The following is a 15,593-nucleotide window of genomic DNA, read 5'->3' on the forward strand; positions in this document are numbered from 1 at the left end:
TTTGGGTTGCGTTGCGGTGAAAGATCTACCAAACCGAACCCTAGTCCTAACTGCTTCCAACTAATGGAACAGCATAACTTAGTAATCAAAGGAAACACTTTGGTCCTTATTACATTTTACACCTTGTTGAAAGTGATAGGTCTCGGTTTTAGGTGTGGCCGAGATAGACCTTGAAACAGGGACAAATGGATTAGTATTCCTAATCTTTTATTCGGTGTTCACTAGTTTGAAACAGTAAGGACTAGGGTTCCGATGCATGGTCAATATCGGTATCATTTCTTGACTTTATCGTTAGGGGATCCGATTTTGACTGAAAAAGGAGCGTGTTCAAAGCGGAACCTATCAATCAGAATCCTCCCTTGCGATTAAGTTGAAAATGACTACTGTAATAAAACCGAATACTTTATAACTTCTCAATGGTGATAAAGTAATACGACATGCACTATACAAATGACACGGGATATACCACAATAGATCAAATATTGGTCGCAGTGGTTTATGTTCCGAACAGAGAAAAAAAAATGCAAGTTAAGCTGTATGGCCTCTTAAATGGTTCAACAAATCCTCTAGGAGTTGCATAAGAAATGCCTTCAGTAGTACTATTGGAAATTCTTCCAGGAGTTCTACTGCCCATGACTGCATAAGAGTCACATTCGACAAAAGGTGGCATTGGAGAAAATGGAACGGAATGTTAGCAACCTTCAATAGTATGGGAATGTGTTGAAATTTCAGAAATTTCCTGTAAATTCAAAAGTGATTATTTACCAATGAAATCTTCTACAGTTCTTGTTGTATGCTGAACCAATAGCCAGAAAATTAATTACACCATATTATAATTGATGGTACGCTATAGGGCCAGCGTATCTTCCCAGTGTGACTGTAATGCGGTTACATTCGCAAATATTAGATAATGAGACAAAACGACTTGTTATTTTTTCACATTTTCTAGAACAAACTTGCAAATTTTATGCAGGTGGTTGAAAGTACTTAGTATTTGGTGATGATTCCAGTTATAATTGTTGAAGCAATTCGTGGAACGATTCTTGCAAGAATTCCTGGAAAAAATCCGAACGAACTGTTGGAGGAATTCCCGCTGGATATCCATGAATTTTCTAGAGGAATTCACCATAAAACTGGGGAAATTTCCATTAAATTCCAGGAAGAATCCACAAATCAACCTAAAAAAGTATCATCACAAGTGAGTACCGTAAACTGGGGTGTAGTTGATCAGTGGGGTGAACCTGATCACTCAATTATCCGAGGATATAGACTTTCAAGAAAGCAACAATTATATTTTAACCATTCGCATGCCAATGACGTTACATTAAAATGGAACGGTAATCTCCTTGAAAGTCCATATCCGTGGGTAATAGAGTGATCAGGTTTACCCCACTGATCAACTACACCCCAGTTTACGATATATAAAGCCTGTATCCGCAATATTTGGGACACAGAAACACAGCTGTAACTCTGCAATAGATACATTAAAATTGCTCAAATTTTGTCTAATAACATCTTAAGATGTGTTCATTTCACCTACAAAATTTCATGTAAATCGGTGCAGTACTTTTTGTTGTAGCAACGAAAGAGTAAAATGTGCGCCATTGAATTTTGTACAGCCCCAAGTTTTGCTTGTCAGCGCTGTAACTTTTGAATTTGGCAAAGGAATTGGCTGAAATTTTGAACACAAATTTCTCAATCTACATTTGTTGCATGGGCAAAATTTCAAAAAAATCGATGCGCTATCAACAGTTTTATAGTCGAAACATGTTTTGGGAGTGAACGTGATTTTAGCCTCTCAGACAGCAATTAGTCAGCACCCTTTATTGTTTCGATTGTACTATTGAAAGTACTATACCAATAATCATCAAATTTTACAGGCATAATATACACATAATAAACTAGCTTCCGTGAAAATTTCATGAAAATTGGCAGAGCAATTCAAAAGTTATGAATAGGCAAAAATCTCACATGAAAAACACGAAAAATTTTCACTAACACTCACCCCTATCAACAACAGTAGCTTTCAAACCAATTGGTCAAAGTTGATGAAATTTTGCAAGAAAGTGTCTCTATAAGTATCATAACTGCTAATGAAGTTTCATAGTTATCATCACAGAACTTTGAACTGTAGCGTTAAAGAACCATTTACTATGCGAATGAAAATTGGCCATGATTGTACAAAATGCTTAAAACCACGTCTGTTTGTTTTCCATCCACAGTTAAAAGTAATGTATCGATTTTTATGAAATTTAGCACAAATAATAAACATACAACAAAGAGTTCTCAGTCAATTATTTGGTCAATTTTACCGATTCATTACAGAGCTAATGACGTACTTCTGTGTCCCGATTATTGCGGATACAGGCTTTAGGTAGTAGGATGATGCATTTTCAAAGCAATGACAGCTCAGGTCTCAAGAGTTTTATTATTTTGAAATATCAAACAAAAGTGTCAATATGGCTGCCAATGATGATGATGGCTCAACAACACATTTTACAGCCCTTACAACGTGCTAATCTTGCCCCACAGCCCTCAATATAGATCTATTAGTTAAGCTACATGGGCTCTTAAATGTTTTTCGTACCCTCGTTAAATCAGTGTTGACCGGCATTAAGAAACAGTGTACAGTAGTGATCTAGCCACCTTGCTCAATATTTGCAGTGACATTTATTCCCTAAAAATACAAACTCTACTAACTGTGATGACATTTTTTAACGGCAACATTACACACTTCAGGTGACGAACAAAACCAATGCCATCGGTTATGCAACTTTGGCCGACGGTGGTTGGTGGTATTTATTCTCGTATAGTTTTCGTGTCTCCCAAACACATAGGGTATGTGTACCATTCCTTGGCCTAATTTGCAAGCCGCCTTGACAATTTTGACCATAACTCATGAATTAATAGCACTAGAAATAATATGTTGACCATACTACACACTCTAGGCAATGCATGTTTCACCAATTGGAAGTAAACTTACGTAAATATTCAAGAATTTACTTAATTAAGCTGAAAAGATTCGATGCGATGGTATGCAACGTTGGTCTATGGTACAAAAATTGGCCTATTAGTGGATGCAACGTTGGCCTATTGCTTTCCATGCACTAGAACCACTTATTATCTTATTTTTTCAATATTTCTGCTGAAGTATTATCTCTGATTGTTCACCAATCTTACTTTTAAATTACATTTTCGGAGCCAAATTTTCAAAAAACTATAAATAAATCACTTTAACTAAAGTTCTTTCTTAATCTAGTACCGAAAACAACGCAACCCTATTATTGTGTTATATTTTTACAGTCACCGTACACAAAATCTTTCTTCCTGTTCGTTCTTTCTGGTTCTTACGCAAGAAATGTTGTTGACGCCTTTTTATCGTTGTTTTTGACGTCACTTTACTGATGGGCCAAGATTTGGGTACATAGTAAAAAAATGTCCTCAATATTCGGCCCACATTCAATTTGTAAAATAGTTATTATTCGTTGAAAAACAAATACACAAGTTCAAAATAGCGTCTTTAACCGTCGCATCAAATGTTCAGTTATTGAAAAGTCAATTCGAAATGTTCCAGAATCATGCCATTTATGATCATGTGTATAGACTACCCACTAAGCCGAAGAATCATGGCGTCTTCAAAAGTTAAACAAAGTGACATTTTCATTCAATTTTAATGCTCCAAAGTGCTAAAATTGAAACGAAATGTTACAGTTGTTTGGCACATAGCTTTTCCGATATCCAGTTATGCGTGTTTGTTTGAGTTTTTGGTTTACATTGAGATAGGCCGAACGAGGGGGCTATGCCAACGAAGCATCCCGATACCCTATTGGTGCTTCGACTAACTGTTTATGTTAACATATTGGGAGGGTCAACAACACAACGCTGCAGAGAAAAGCACGTACGAATCATTTGACTGGCAAACACCCCCTTTCAACGAGGAACTGGACGCTGGTCAATCATTTTTTAGGTGACTTGAGCACTCACCTAAATTATAATCTCTCTTGGGTGGCATGTTGAGACGGCTATGGTTCATCCCTTTTGTGGATTTATGTTATCGTTAATTACATGGTTTGCAGACCGCATTTATTAACCGTTTTATTTTGTTTTTTTATCACCCGGCATCCGTGGTGCTATAACTGAATAATCACTAATATTGTCAATATTTGTTTCGTACAGCTTATTCAATAATTTAACGTTAAAGAATTTACCTTTCCTTGTGCATTAGAGTCATTTTGACCTAAACCGTACACTACGTCAGCAAGCTCTTCTAAACGTGATGCATTAGGGAGCGATTTCTTCACCCGGGCTTAAGCGTTAAACCAGATTTAACTGTATGGGTAAGCCTCGCTTACCGGTTAAGCCAAGGTGAAGAAATCGGCCCTAGGAGTCGATTTCTTCACCTCGGCTTAACTGGTAAGCCAGGCTTACTCATATAGTTAAACCTGGTTTAATGCTTAAGCCAGGGTGAAGAAATTGGCCCTAGGAAGATTAACTGCAGACAGACTGACGAAATTTCTGACCACATTTTGATCTATCAATTCAAATCTGATAGGGATAGGGTCACTGTTCCATGGCTGTAAATATGTCAATATAGTCATATCTGTAAAAGCGAGAGTATTCAGATCTCCGGTCGGTCCAGAAACTTTTTTTAAAGGAAATTACCCTGACTTTCTTCACTCCGCGAAGTATACTATCGAAATTCATCGAAATATCTTATGAGAGTTAGTCATAACTGTATAGTATGGATGCCATGAGAATACATTACGAAAATACATCGTAATAAGCACGATGCATTATTGCATAATATAGACTTATGTAAAGAACACAAAGATCGTAAAATGGCAGGTTTGAGTCCCGGTCGGCCCAGCAACTTTTCGTAAAGGAAATTTTCTTGGGCATAGACTATCTTCGTACCTGTCACACGATATACACACATGTAAAATGGTCATTAGCAAAGAAAGTTCTCAGTTGATAACGGTGGAAGAGCTCATAGAACACTAATTGGTCGGCGTTAAGTCAGAGAGGATCATGTGTTTTTTTTCCTTATTTCGAGAAAAACGACTTTAAAGTTTACACCTCTGTAAATTTTCTAAATATCATTTTTCGTCATCTAAAATCGATTTAAACATGTTTTGGAAGATGATTCTTTTTAATTCTCGATTTCGTGAATTTCAGTTTTTGATTTTTCTAATTTTTATTTTTGAACGTTCCCATACTTTTATATTTTTCCTGGAAGCCTGTTTGGGGTACGGATTTTTTTAGATGAAAATATTTTGAGATTTTATGATTATTGTTAAAATATTTTTATTTTAAATTTTTTTCACGGAAAATTTTATTTTCCGTGTAATTTTGAGGAAAATAATTTTAGGGTGTTTTCGATTCCCTTAAACTATTAAACTAGGATAGAATTATTTGGGAAAAATTTAAAATATGGTTATTGTAGCGATTCAAAGCAAAATAAACAATGATTTCTGCAAGATGACTAAAACATCAATTTTTCAATGATTTTTAAAAAATGTAAGTGTGCTTCAAAATACACCAAAATTTATTTTAAGATATACAAAACAGTCCTAAACATCACCCAAAAATATAAAAATTTTGATTTTCCACGAAACAAAAATTACAAAAATGCTCAAACTATACCCCGTCTAAAGGCAGGATTGGGTATTAGAGGGTTAATAGCTGTTCATCAAAGCATCACTATGTACTGATCACAAAAAAACGTAAGAATTAGGCTTAAAACCGAGCAAATGTTTAGTAATTGATTGAACTTGGTCCACTCTGAATGAACGAATTTTGACAAACATACTACCAACTACATTACATACTCAAGTTCTTACATATTCAATGAAAAATTAGTGCAAAGGAAGGACGTCATTTAACAGGAGTTTGTATATGTGAACTGGAGGCTTGAAATTTGTTTTTTTTTGTTATTACGCTGAAGATAACATTTTTCAATTTTTATGTTCAATCAGAGTGGACCAAGTACAACAGTTCAATGAATGAGTGTCACCAAATTGCCTATTTATGAACTCTTGACTAGAGCATGTTACAGCTAACAAATTATGAACGTATTCTCATAGTTCGATAAGTTTTTCAGAATATTGTAACTGTGTTCATAATAATTTATTCAGATGACTGGTGTTTTTTTTAATATTCGTTCAGTCAGAGTGAACTAAGTACAATTTTGCAATAACACTGGTAAAATAAACTTATCCATCAAACCGCTAATGGTACATTCCAATAGGATGCCCAACAGCTTATAAACAAACATATTTTGACATAGATAGGATTACGAAATAGGTAATTTGAACTTGTTTTTCTAAAAGACACATGGTCCACTCTGTCTGCACGTAAAATGTCGCAATATGCTTCAACACGGTGATCTGTAAAATACGATAGTTAACAGAATAAAATGGATTTTTACATGTTGATTTGTTCTATAATCATTGGAAAATGCGTTGAGGAGTCATCCGATTCATCAAACATATTACGTTTTGGTGATGAATTATTTTGAATATTGGACTTCAGCCAAAAGATACTTTTTCAATTCTCATGACATCAAGCATTTGGTCCACTCTGACTGCATACTATAATCGATTTTCGCAGATCAATCAAAATGGAATTTTATTATAACTCTCGTTAATTGTAACATTAAGCAAATCGGGTAGAAGTGTCATGTGTATAATGTAATTCTCAAACTAATGCCACAAAAATAACATTTTCATCAATTTTGTTAGTTGGTCCCCTCTGACTTAACGCCGACCAATTGAGAAGCAGGCTTTGTCCTAGTTGAAAAGTTACCGTCGTTCGGGGCTTCTTCATACACTTTTTCATGGTTTATCAACTTTATGACATTATAACTCCCAGAGTAGTGAATGAATTTCTACAATTTTTACACACAATAATCGTGACTGAGTATGTATGTGGGATGTATGCAAAATTTGAGCTAAATCCATCAATCAACAAAAAAGTTGTTCATACACAATCGGACACATCTCATATAGAACTTCATGGGGGCTACTTTGGACATTTTTAACTACAGTATCGGACAATAAAAATGCACCAAAGCCGTTTTTGCATACAAAATAGTCAACTTTAGATTGCCATATCTCAGTTATTTCTCAACGGATTGTTTTCATTTTTCTGTGACAAACTACAAAACACTTCAATTCTCAAAAACTATTGAAAAAGTTCGGTGATAACTATTGATACAAAAGTTACAGATAGGTTGAATTTTGACAATAAAAATGCACCAAGACAAAAAGTTGTATACCAAAAAATAATGAAGTCATATCATGTTCGTATCTTCAACAAATGTATTCGTCATCATACTAGAAACATATTTGCCGAAGACACTAATACGATATGACGTAACCATTTTTTGCTATGAAACTTTTTGACTTGGTGCATTTTTATTGTCAAAATTCAACCTATCTGTAACTTTTGTATCAACAGTTATCACTGAACTTTTTCAATAGTTTTTGAGAATTGAAGTGTTTTGTAGTTCGTCACAGAAAAATGAAAACAATCCGTTGAGAGATTACTGAGATATGGCAATCTAAAGTTGACTATTTTGTATGGGAAAACGGCTTTGGTGCATTTTTATTGTCCGGTACTGTATAACAGAACTGCATTTAAAATTTCAGGGTAATTTGGAAAACTACATTGTACCAATACTGTAGCATACTATATCGTACATGATTTCAATAAATATATCTAAATTCTGTGGTATCTTTGGTATTACGAGCAGCGTGATATTTTAATATAGACAGCTTTAAAAATGGGATCATCAATCCTTTATTCAGGTGAAATGATCATTTATAATGTATAACGGTTCAAATATTCGATTGTACATTCTACGTTGATACATTTTGATTGAATTGATCAACCCTTTGAAATTTATGAACTCTAGAAACAATGCATACATAGCAAATTTTCTGATACGTTGCATATATTTTTTTGGTTTACTCGATGTTTTTTCGCGTCCTGACAAACAATAAAGTGTTTGTTTAAAAAACAATTTCAACCAAATGAAGGGGAAAATATTGCTTCATAATAGTCCCAAAGACATCAAACAGATTTGAACAATATTTTGAATTCAAAAAATCCATATTCAAAAGTGTCCAAAGTAGCCCCGCATTTCAAAAGTAGCCCCGCACGACGGTACGGCAAGTTTACGAGAACAAGAAGAAGGTAGTTAAACGCTTATAAATATTGGTTTTACAGTAATCATAAACAGTTTTAAAGGAACACTTGACCTAAGGTTACGACAATCATTTTATAACAAAATATTTCTAAAACTAATACAAACTAGCTTTTTCTGGAAAACTTTGTCTTCAAGCATTTTGCGGCAATTTAACACTTCTAGACCAACTTGTGAAAGGAGCGGAACAATCATTGCACGCTCACAGACGTATTCAGATTATATTATTTCAGTAACAAATTTTGAAAACGACGTATAATCAATGCTTCACCATTGATTCTACGTCGTTTTCAAAATATGTTACTGATTTACGTTAGATAGAGGAGAGTGTGCTCTACCTGAGAATACATGAATAATGGAAAATAAGTTTTGTTCTCTTCGTCATGGGGGGTTTCATGAAACCTGTTGAGCTCATAGTTGGCTTCAACTTTTTCCTAACCAAGCTGAATTATACGACCAACTTTCAGGAGATTTGATGGATCGCCATTCTCCAGGAAGAACTCCTGTCTTCCGGTCTTCCTTTTAGGAATTCCATCGGGAATATTGCCCGATTCCTTCAGGACACACTCCAGAAATTGCTTCAGATGTTCTTTAAAAAATTCTTCAGAAATTTTATTGGGAATTCTTTTACACAAGTTACATTGACAATTCTTCTAGGAGCTTCATTGGGAATTCATTCAAAAGTTCCATTCAGAATTCCTCTAAAACTTCAACCGAGAACTCTTCCAGGAGTTCAATCGGGAATTTCCTCAGGAGATCTTTTAACAATTCATCTACATAGGAGTTGTATCAGGAATCCCTCCAGGAGTTCTAATGGAAATTCCTCCAGCACTTTGATCGGGAGTTGCTGAAGAAGTTTCATTAAAAATTTTGCCAGGAGTTTCTTCGAGAATTCTTCATTAACAAATTTCTCCAGCGTCGGGGCCCGTGGCGTAGTTGGTCATACGTTCGCTTCATATGCGGATGGTCATGGGTTTGATTCCCAGCCCCGGGACTTGCAATTTTTCGTCAGTTGCTCTTCTCCCGAGAGCGGCTGACACTAACTATCTTCTGAGCCCCATGGCTCAAACGGACCTGGATACCTCGACATCGGCAAACTGCTGCTCATAATGGACCCCCAATCGGACTGGAAAGGAACAACGGTCATCCATCATCATCCTTGTGCTCATCATTCTACCATGCATAGAGTAGAAAAGTGAAAGCAGCAGAAAGGCACCAGTTCGATAAAGAAAAACAAAATAACATCTAGGCGCTGTACAAAATGTATGTGCAGCTGTCAATTGAATTCGCTCACGTAGTGCCCTAGTGGACAATAGAGCTCTAAATTAGGTTAAGTGATTAGGAATAAAAAAAAAATCTCCAGGAGTTTCTTCGAAATTCTCTCCAGTATAGCTTATTCGGAAATTACTCAAAAAGTTCCTATTAGAATCTCACCAGGAGTTCCAGCGCAACTTCCTTTAATTTTGGAATACTTTAGAAATTCTGTTGGAGACTCGCCAATGAATTCAATCGGGAACATCTCCAGGAGTTCCTTCGGGTATTTCACCAGGAGTTTCTTCAAGAAATCGAATCTTCGGCAAATCCTATAAAAAAATCTTCCATAAGTTCTATTGGGAATTCCTCCATAAGTTCGATCAGGAATTTGATCAGGAGTGCCGTCGAAAATTCTTCAAGCATTTATAGAAGGAACTCCTTGAAGAATAGGACAGATCGGTGTAGTACTAGATTTGAAGTAATGAGCTGAATTTTTGTATGGTGAGAAGGTCAGTTCTCCGTTTCTACAAAGAAATGGTGCATAAAGCGTGGGTATTATGATTCCTTGCCTAATTTGATGCTGTTTGAGAAAAAACTTTGGATAACTATGTTGTTTATGTTGCAAGAAATGGAGAAAACAACAACACTGTTGCACGAAGTTTTGCTCAAACAGCATCAAATTAGTCAAGGAATCATAATACCCACGCTTTTTGTGCCATTTCTTTGCAGAAACAGAGAATTGACCTTCTCACCATACTAAAATTCAGCTCATTACTACAAATCTAGTACTTCACCGATCTGTCCTATTGAGGAACGAAAAGAAAGATAAATTATCGAAGAAATTCTCGAAGGAACTTAAACAAAGGTTGAAAGAATATGAGAAATTCTTGAAGGAGCTCTTTAAGAAATTTCTATAAGATCTATGTTTTTGAATGAGCTCCTGAAAGAATTCTTGAAGCAATTCCTGGAAGGATTCCCGAAAGAATTCCTGGAAAAAAATACGAACAAACTCTTGGAGGAATTCCCGCTGGATATCCTGGCTGGAGGTATTTCTAATGGATTTTCTGAAGGAATTCAATGCAACTCCTGAAGAAATTGTCCGTGTATTTTCTAGAGAACTCCACCATAGATCTCCAGGGGTATTCCAAATAAAATTCCTGGAAGAACTCATAGTAGTGCTCACGTAGTGCCCTAGTGGACAAAAGAGCTGTAACTTAGGTTAAGTGATTGAAGAATAAAAAAAAGTCTACAAGGGGGTAGAGGGGGTTCTGAGATGGCCAAAAATGAGTCTACGTAGTTTATTGAGAACGTCAAATCAACTTCTGGAGGAATTGGGTTTTAAATTTAGAAAAATTCAATGATTTTATATTTTTAAACAAAAGAGCACCTTTTTCTGAGCCACTATGATTTTTTTCAGATTTTTAGTACTTAATTTTGATACCTAAAATAAATTTCAAAGAGATTTTTCCAAAATACCTTTTGACAGCTGGGCAACGGTTTGACAGCTCCGTTAGCGTTAGCGTAGTTACGGTATACTTCGTAGATTGGATACTAACAACATTCATGTACCTTTTGCTAATCTTGCATGGATTGCTTTTCGGAACAAGGCTGGGGAGTTAACTTCGCTCCAATCTTATACAAGAATACCAAAAGCACAAATGTCATTATTCCCGGCCACGCCCATCTTTACCGTAACTTGGGATAGGGGAAGGAAATGTTGATGTAGCACTTATATAAGAGGCCTCCGACTCAGTGACACTCCCATAAGTACTACGGAGTGGGTGGTTGGGAGATGTATTATGTAGGTCAAGGATTCGCCTGAAAAGCTGGCGATGGACCCACGGCATTGGTTGTTTAGTTGGTTAAAATTTAATCTTTTGAAAGCCGGCAATCAAAAGAGATTTTTTTCTATTTATTGTTTAAATAATTATGTTCCTGCTCAGTAAGAGGCCCAAGCAGAACCGATCCCTCCAGGGTCATCGGAACATCACAGTAAATGTTTGAAACGCGTGAAAAAAAAAACAAATTTGGCGATCCGGAAAAAAAAACTCAATTATATAAAAAAACGCGAAAACAACGAAAAAAAACATCTCAATTTATTAAAAAACGTAAAACGAGTTGAAGAAAATAAAATCAAAAGATATTTTTTCTATTTATTGTATAAACAAGTATGTTTCGGCTCAGTGCGAGGAACAAGCAGAACCGATCCCTCCAGGGTCATCGGAACTTTGCAATAAATGTTTAAAACGCAAGGAAAAAAAATTGGTGACTCGAAAAATAACAAAATAAAGGAAAAAATTTTTTTTAAAAAATTGCGTTACACAACAACAAAAAACATCTCAATTTATCTAAAAAAAATAAATAAAACAAGATCGCGTGAAACGAGTAAAAAAAACCATGGTTGGCAATCCGAAAAAAAAAATCAATTTTTCTAAAAAAAAAAACGCGTCCACACCCGCGACATTACGACACTCGGCTCGAAGAAAAACGACGCGGATAACGTGGTCTACCCGCCACCGAATGATATGGCGATCTTGACCCTTAAAAAAATAAGAAGGATGTTTCGTCGTCCCGACTGCAGGGTTGCCCGCTTGTACATCTGAAATAGAAAATAGTATTAAAAGGTGATAGGCTCACAACAGTTACATAATTTTCGAAAATAAATCTCTTTACATAGACAAAAATTACCTGAATCCTCCTGAAACAAATGGTTTATTAGCAATAAAAAACATAATACAAAAAAAAAGTAGAACAAATTATGATCTTGGATTTTTTTTTTGCATTTAAATTGACAAAGCTAAAAAATTACAAGATCAGAATTTGTTATGGTAGATCTTACACCGTAACGCACCATCATAAGGTGATCTACCCACGTTACGGGGCGCAACGGTTTGACAGCTCCGTCCAGCACAAAATCCGACGAGGGGGGATTCATCAAATCGCTCCCATACAAACTTCAAATTGATTTTTAAATAGGTTCCCGGGCACTAAAAGTCATGAAAATTTGGGTTTCGGCTCAGTTTTACATGCAGATTCAGAATATTGAATTATCTCAACACCGTTAAAGAAGCCAATTGTCTTTGAAATTCCTGATGAAATTATCAAACGAACTACTTGGAGAAACTCTTAAGAAATTCTGGATTGCTTCTCGAGACATCTTTTTAATAGGGCACGATCGGTGAAGTACTAGATTTGTAGTAATGAGCTGAATTTTTGTATGGTGAGAAGGCGAATTCTCCGTTTCTGTAAGGAAATTGTACAAAAAGCGTGGGTATTATGATTCCTTATCTAATTTGATGCTGTTTGAGCTAAACTTTGGAAAACTGTGTTGTTTTCTTAATTTCTCGTCTCAACATCATAGTTTTCGAAAGTTTTGCTCAAACAGCATCAAATTAGATAAGGAATCATAATACCCACGCTTTTTGTACAACTTCCTTACAAAAACAGAGAATTCGCCTTCTCACCATACAAAAAATCAGCTCATTACTACAATTCTAGTACTACACCGAACGTGTCCTATTGATTCCTGATTAGATTTCCTGGAGAAGTCCTCGTATGAACTCTGAGAGGATTGTTGATGCAATTCTGTATAGATATCCGAAGCAACTTTTCTTGCTTAAAAAGAATTCTTAGAGTATTCGTCGGAGGAACCTGGAAATTCCAGATGAAACTCCTGGAAGAATTCATGATGGAACTTTTGGAGAATTTCCTAGTCGCACTCCTGGAGAGGGGTCTCTAGTTAGCCTTGTGTATGAGGTTTTGGATCGCTGCATCAGCTGCTGAGAGAACCAATCAGGGGCCGTCCATATACCACGTGGACAGAAAATTCATGGTTTTTAACCCCCTCCCCCCTCTCCGTGGACAAGCGTGGACTTTTCATTGACCCCTACCCCCCTCCCCCAATGTCCACGTGGACATAAAAAAAAAGTTTTTTTTTTTCGTATTTCTAAAATAAATGGAAAAAGTGATTTTGAAAAGTTTTTTTTTTATATTTATTTATTTTTTCTTCATAAACAATGTCTTAAATATTATTGAAAACTTCATAAAGGTCAAATATTCTATAGCTTTACATAGAATACAAACAAGTAGCACAAAATAGGTACCTACAAGTTTTCAACATTTTTTTAAATTCAGCTTAATGTTTGTGAGAGTGTGGATTCGATTCTTGCTCCAGTTGGTGAACAATTTTCGTCAAATGGAAAATTTTTCATTGGGTGTTTTCGTGTAATGTCCATCGCCTAATGTTAGTGATTGTTCAATGTTTAGTCTGTACAGCCTCTGGTTGAGGACGGTGTTTTTTAGAATGTTTGTTCAATCTATGATTGTCTGATTGTTTTGTTTAGATAAGGTAATTTTAAATCTTAGATTTTTGTTGAGATAAGATTACATTTCGTAGATTCTTACTCAAAACAAGATTTACAGCAACTAAATTGTATTGCTGAGGTTTAGACTTTAATATCCATTAGAAACATCTTAAATTTTAAAGGCACCTACAAAAAAAGTTTTTGAGATAAGCCTGCTTCCCTACATGTATTTTGAAACTTCGAAAAATCCATACAGAACCTCAATGACATTTTTCTGACTTAAACACCAACATTTGCATGGTCTACACTCCAGAATATTCCTCGATGAAGAAAACTAAGTAGTTAGAAATTCTGAAAACAAATTAGTCTGTGAATCAATACCATGATTTTTTTTTCGTTGAAAAAGTAACTTACAACTAAAAGACAATTTATAATAAAATAAAATGTATGAAAGAACTGTTAAAGAGAATCTCATCAATAATGCGACATATTTTGTTTCGTTTGTAGATTCTTGTTTCCTAATTTATAAGTCAATGTTGTCCACGTGGACATTTGACGAACCCCCACCCCCCTCTCCATGGACAAGCGTGGACTTTTCGTCACCCCCTCCCCCTCCAAGCTGTCCACGTGGTATATGGACGGCCCCTCATCATCCATGCCGCGAAAATCGGGAGGCTACGGTGGGCAGGTCACGTCATCAGGATGTCGGATAGCAACCCGACTAAAATGGTTCTCGAGAGTCATCCGACCGGTACAAGAAAACGTGGAGCGCAGCGAGCTAGGTGGGTCGACCAAGTGGAGGACGATCTGCGGACCCTACGCTGAGTGCGGAACTGAAGACAGCCAGCCATGGACCGAGTGGAATGGAGACGGCTACTATGTACAGCAGAGGCCATCCCGGCCTTATCCTGATCGGAAAAGAAGCTTTGCTTCTTTGTTTTGCTTTTTCTCTATAAATTTATCCAGAATTTTGTTTAAATTCTTTGGTGATTTGACAAAGAATTCATTAATTTCCCTTTTTTTTGTTGAAGAGATCTAAAACCATTTTCATTGAATTTCATACTAACACTAGGAAATCTACCTGATCGTTTGTTTTTTCGAGTTTCCGGCAATAGTTTCTTAAAAAGAATCTACTTTGAATGACTCCATTATTTCATTTTAATTTTTTTTTTTATAAATTCGTCAAAAATGTTGTGAATAAAACAGCTAGATAAAAAGATATACTACTTGTGTAATTATGTAATTCTTAATGTTTATATTAATAATTATTGGTTTTTGTTGATCTTTTGCTGTGTGAGTTGTTCAAAATACAATTAGGTACGATTACAAAATACTTTTCCAGAGTTTTCAGTTTTGCAACACTGTTAAATGTGATACACGAGAAAAAAATCCTTATAAGTATGTAAATACTACGTTAGAAAATTGATATTCAACCTTCTCAGTGGATTTCATTTAATCTTTGAACAAGCTGCGTTTGTTTTTGAAAAAAATAACTACTTCATTGTTCAAAACTGAAATTTATCGCATATTTTGAGTCAAAAATGTTTGACTTGCCCGAAGCTTGTACAATGTATTTGTTTACATATCCGGCTCATGAAGCACACTTTTATCGCAATGAGTTTTTTGGTAAAATATAAAATTCTTAGCGTTCTACTTACCTTTCAGCCTTCATAAAACATTAAGAGCACCACATCAACACGCAAACATCATAATCACAGCCGTTTGACTCGGATTTCCCGGAAAATAACTGTAAATTTTAGCACCGCACACCCGCGATCAGCCAAAAGCGAAGCGAATTTTTATCAGCATCCGCAAGTAAACAGCTGATT

At 35.7% G+C, this 15,593-nt stretch overlaps 1 protein-coding gene across 3 annotated transcripts in view; it reads right to left on the bottom strand.

Annotated features, from left to right (window-relative positions):
• LOC109404271 (UDP-glucose 6-dehydrogenase) overlaps positions 1-15,563 on the bottom strand; it is a 41,265-nt gene extending 25,702 nt beyond the window's left edge. Inside the window, exon 1 of one of the 3 annotated variants that reach the window (XM_029879911.2) lies at positions 15,423-15,563. The gene's annotated coding sequence lies outside the window, so the exon portion shown is untranslated. The remainder of the gene's footprint in view (positions 1-15,422) is intronic. The other 2 variants (XM_029879910.2, XM_062852422.1) reach the window with 2 other exon arrangements.
• Positions 15,564-15,593: the final 30 nt, after the last annotated feature.

Source organism: Aedes albopictus, chromosome 2 (assembly GCF_035046485.1).
Source record: "Aedes albopictus strain Foshan chromosome 2, AalbF5, whole genome shotgun sequence".
Lineage (NCBI taxonomy): Eukaryota > Metazoa > Arthropoda > Insecta > Diptera > Culicidae > Aedes > Aedes albopictus.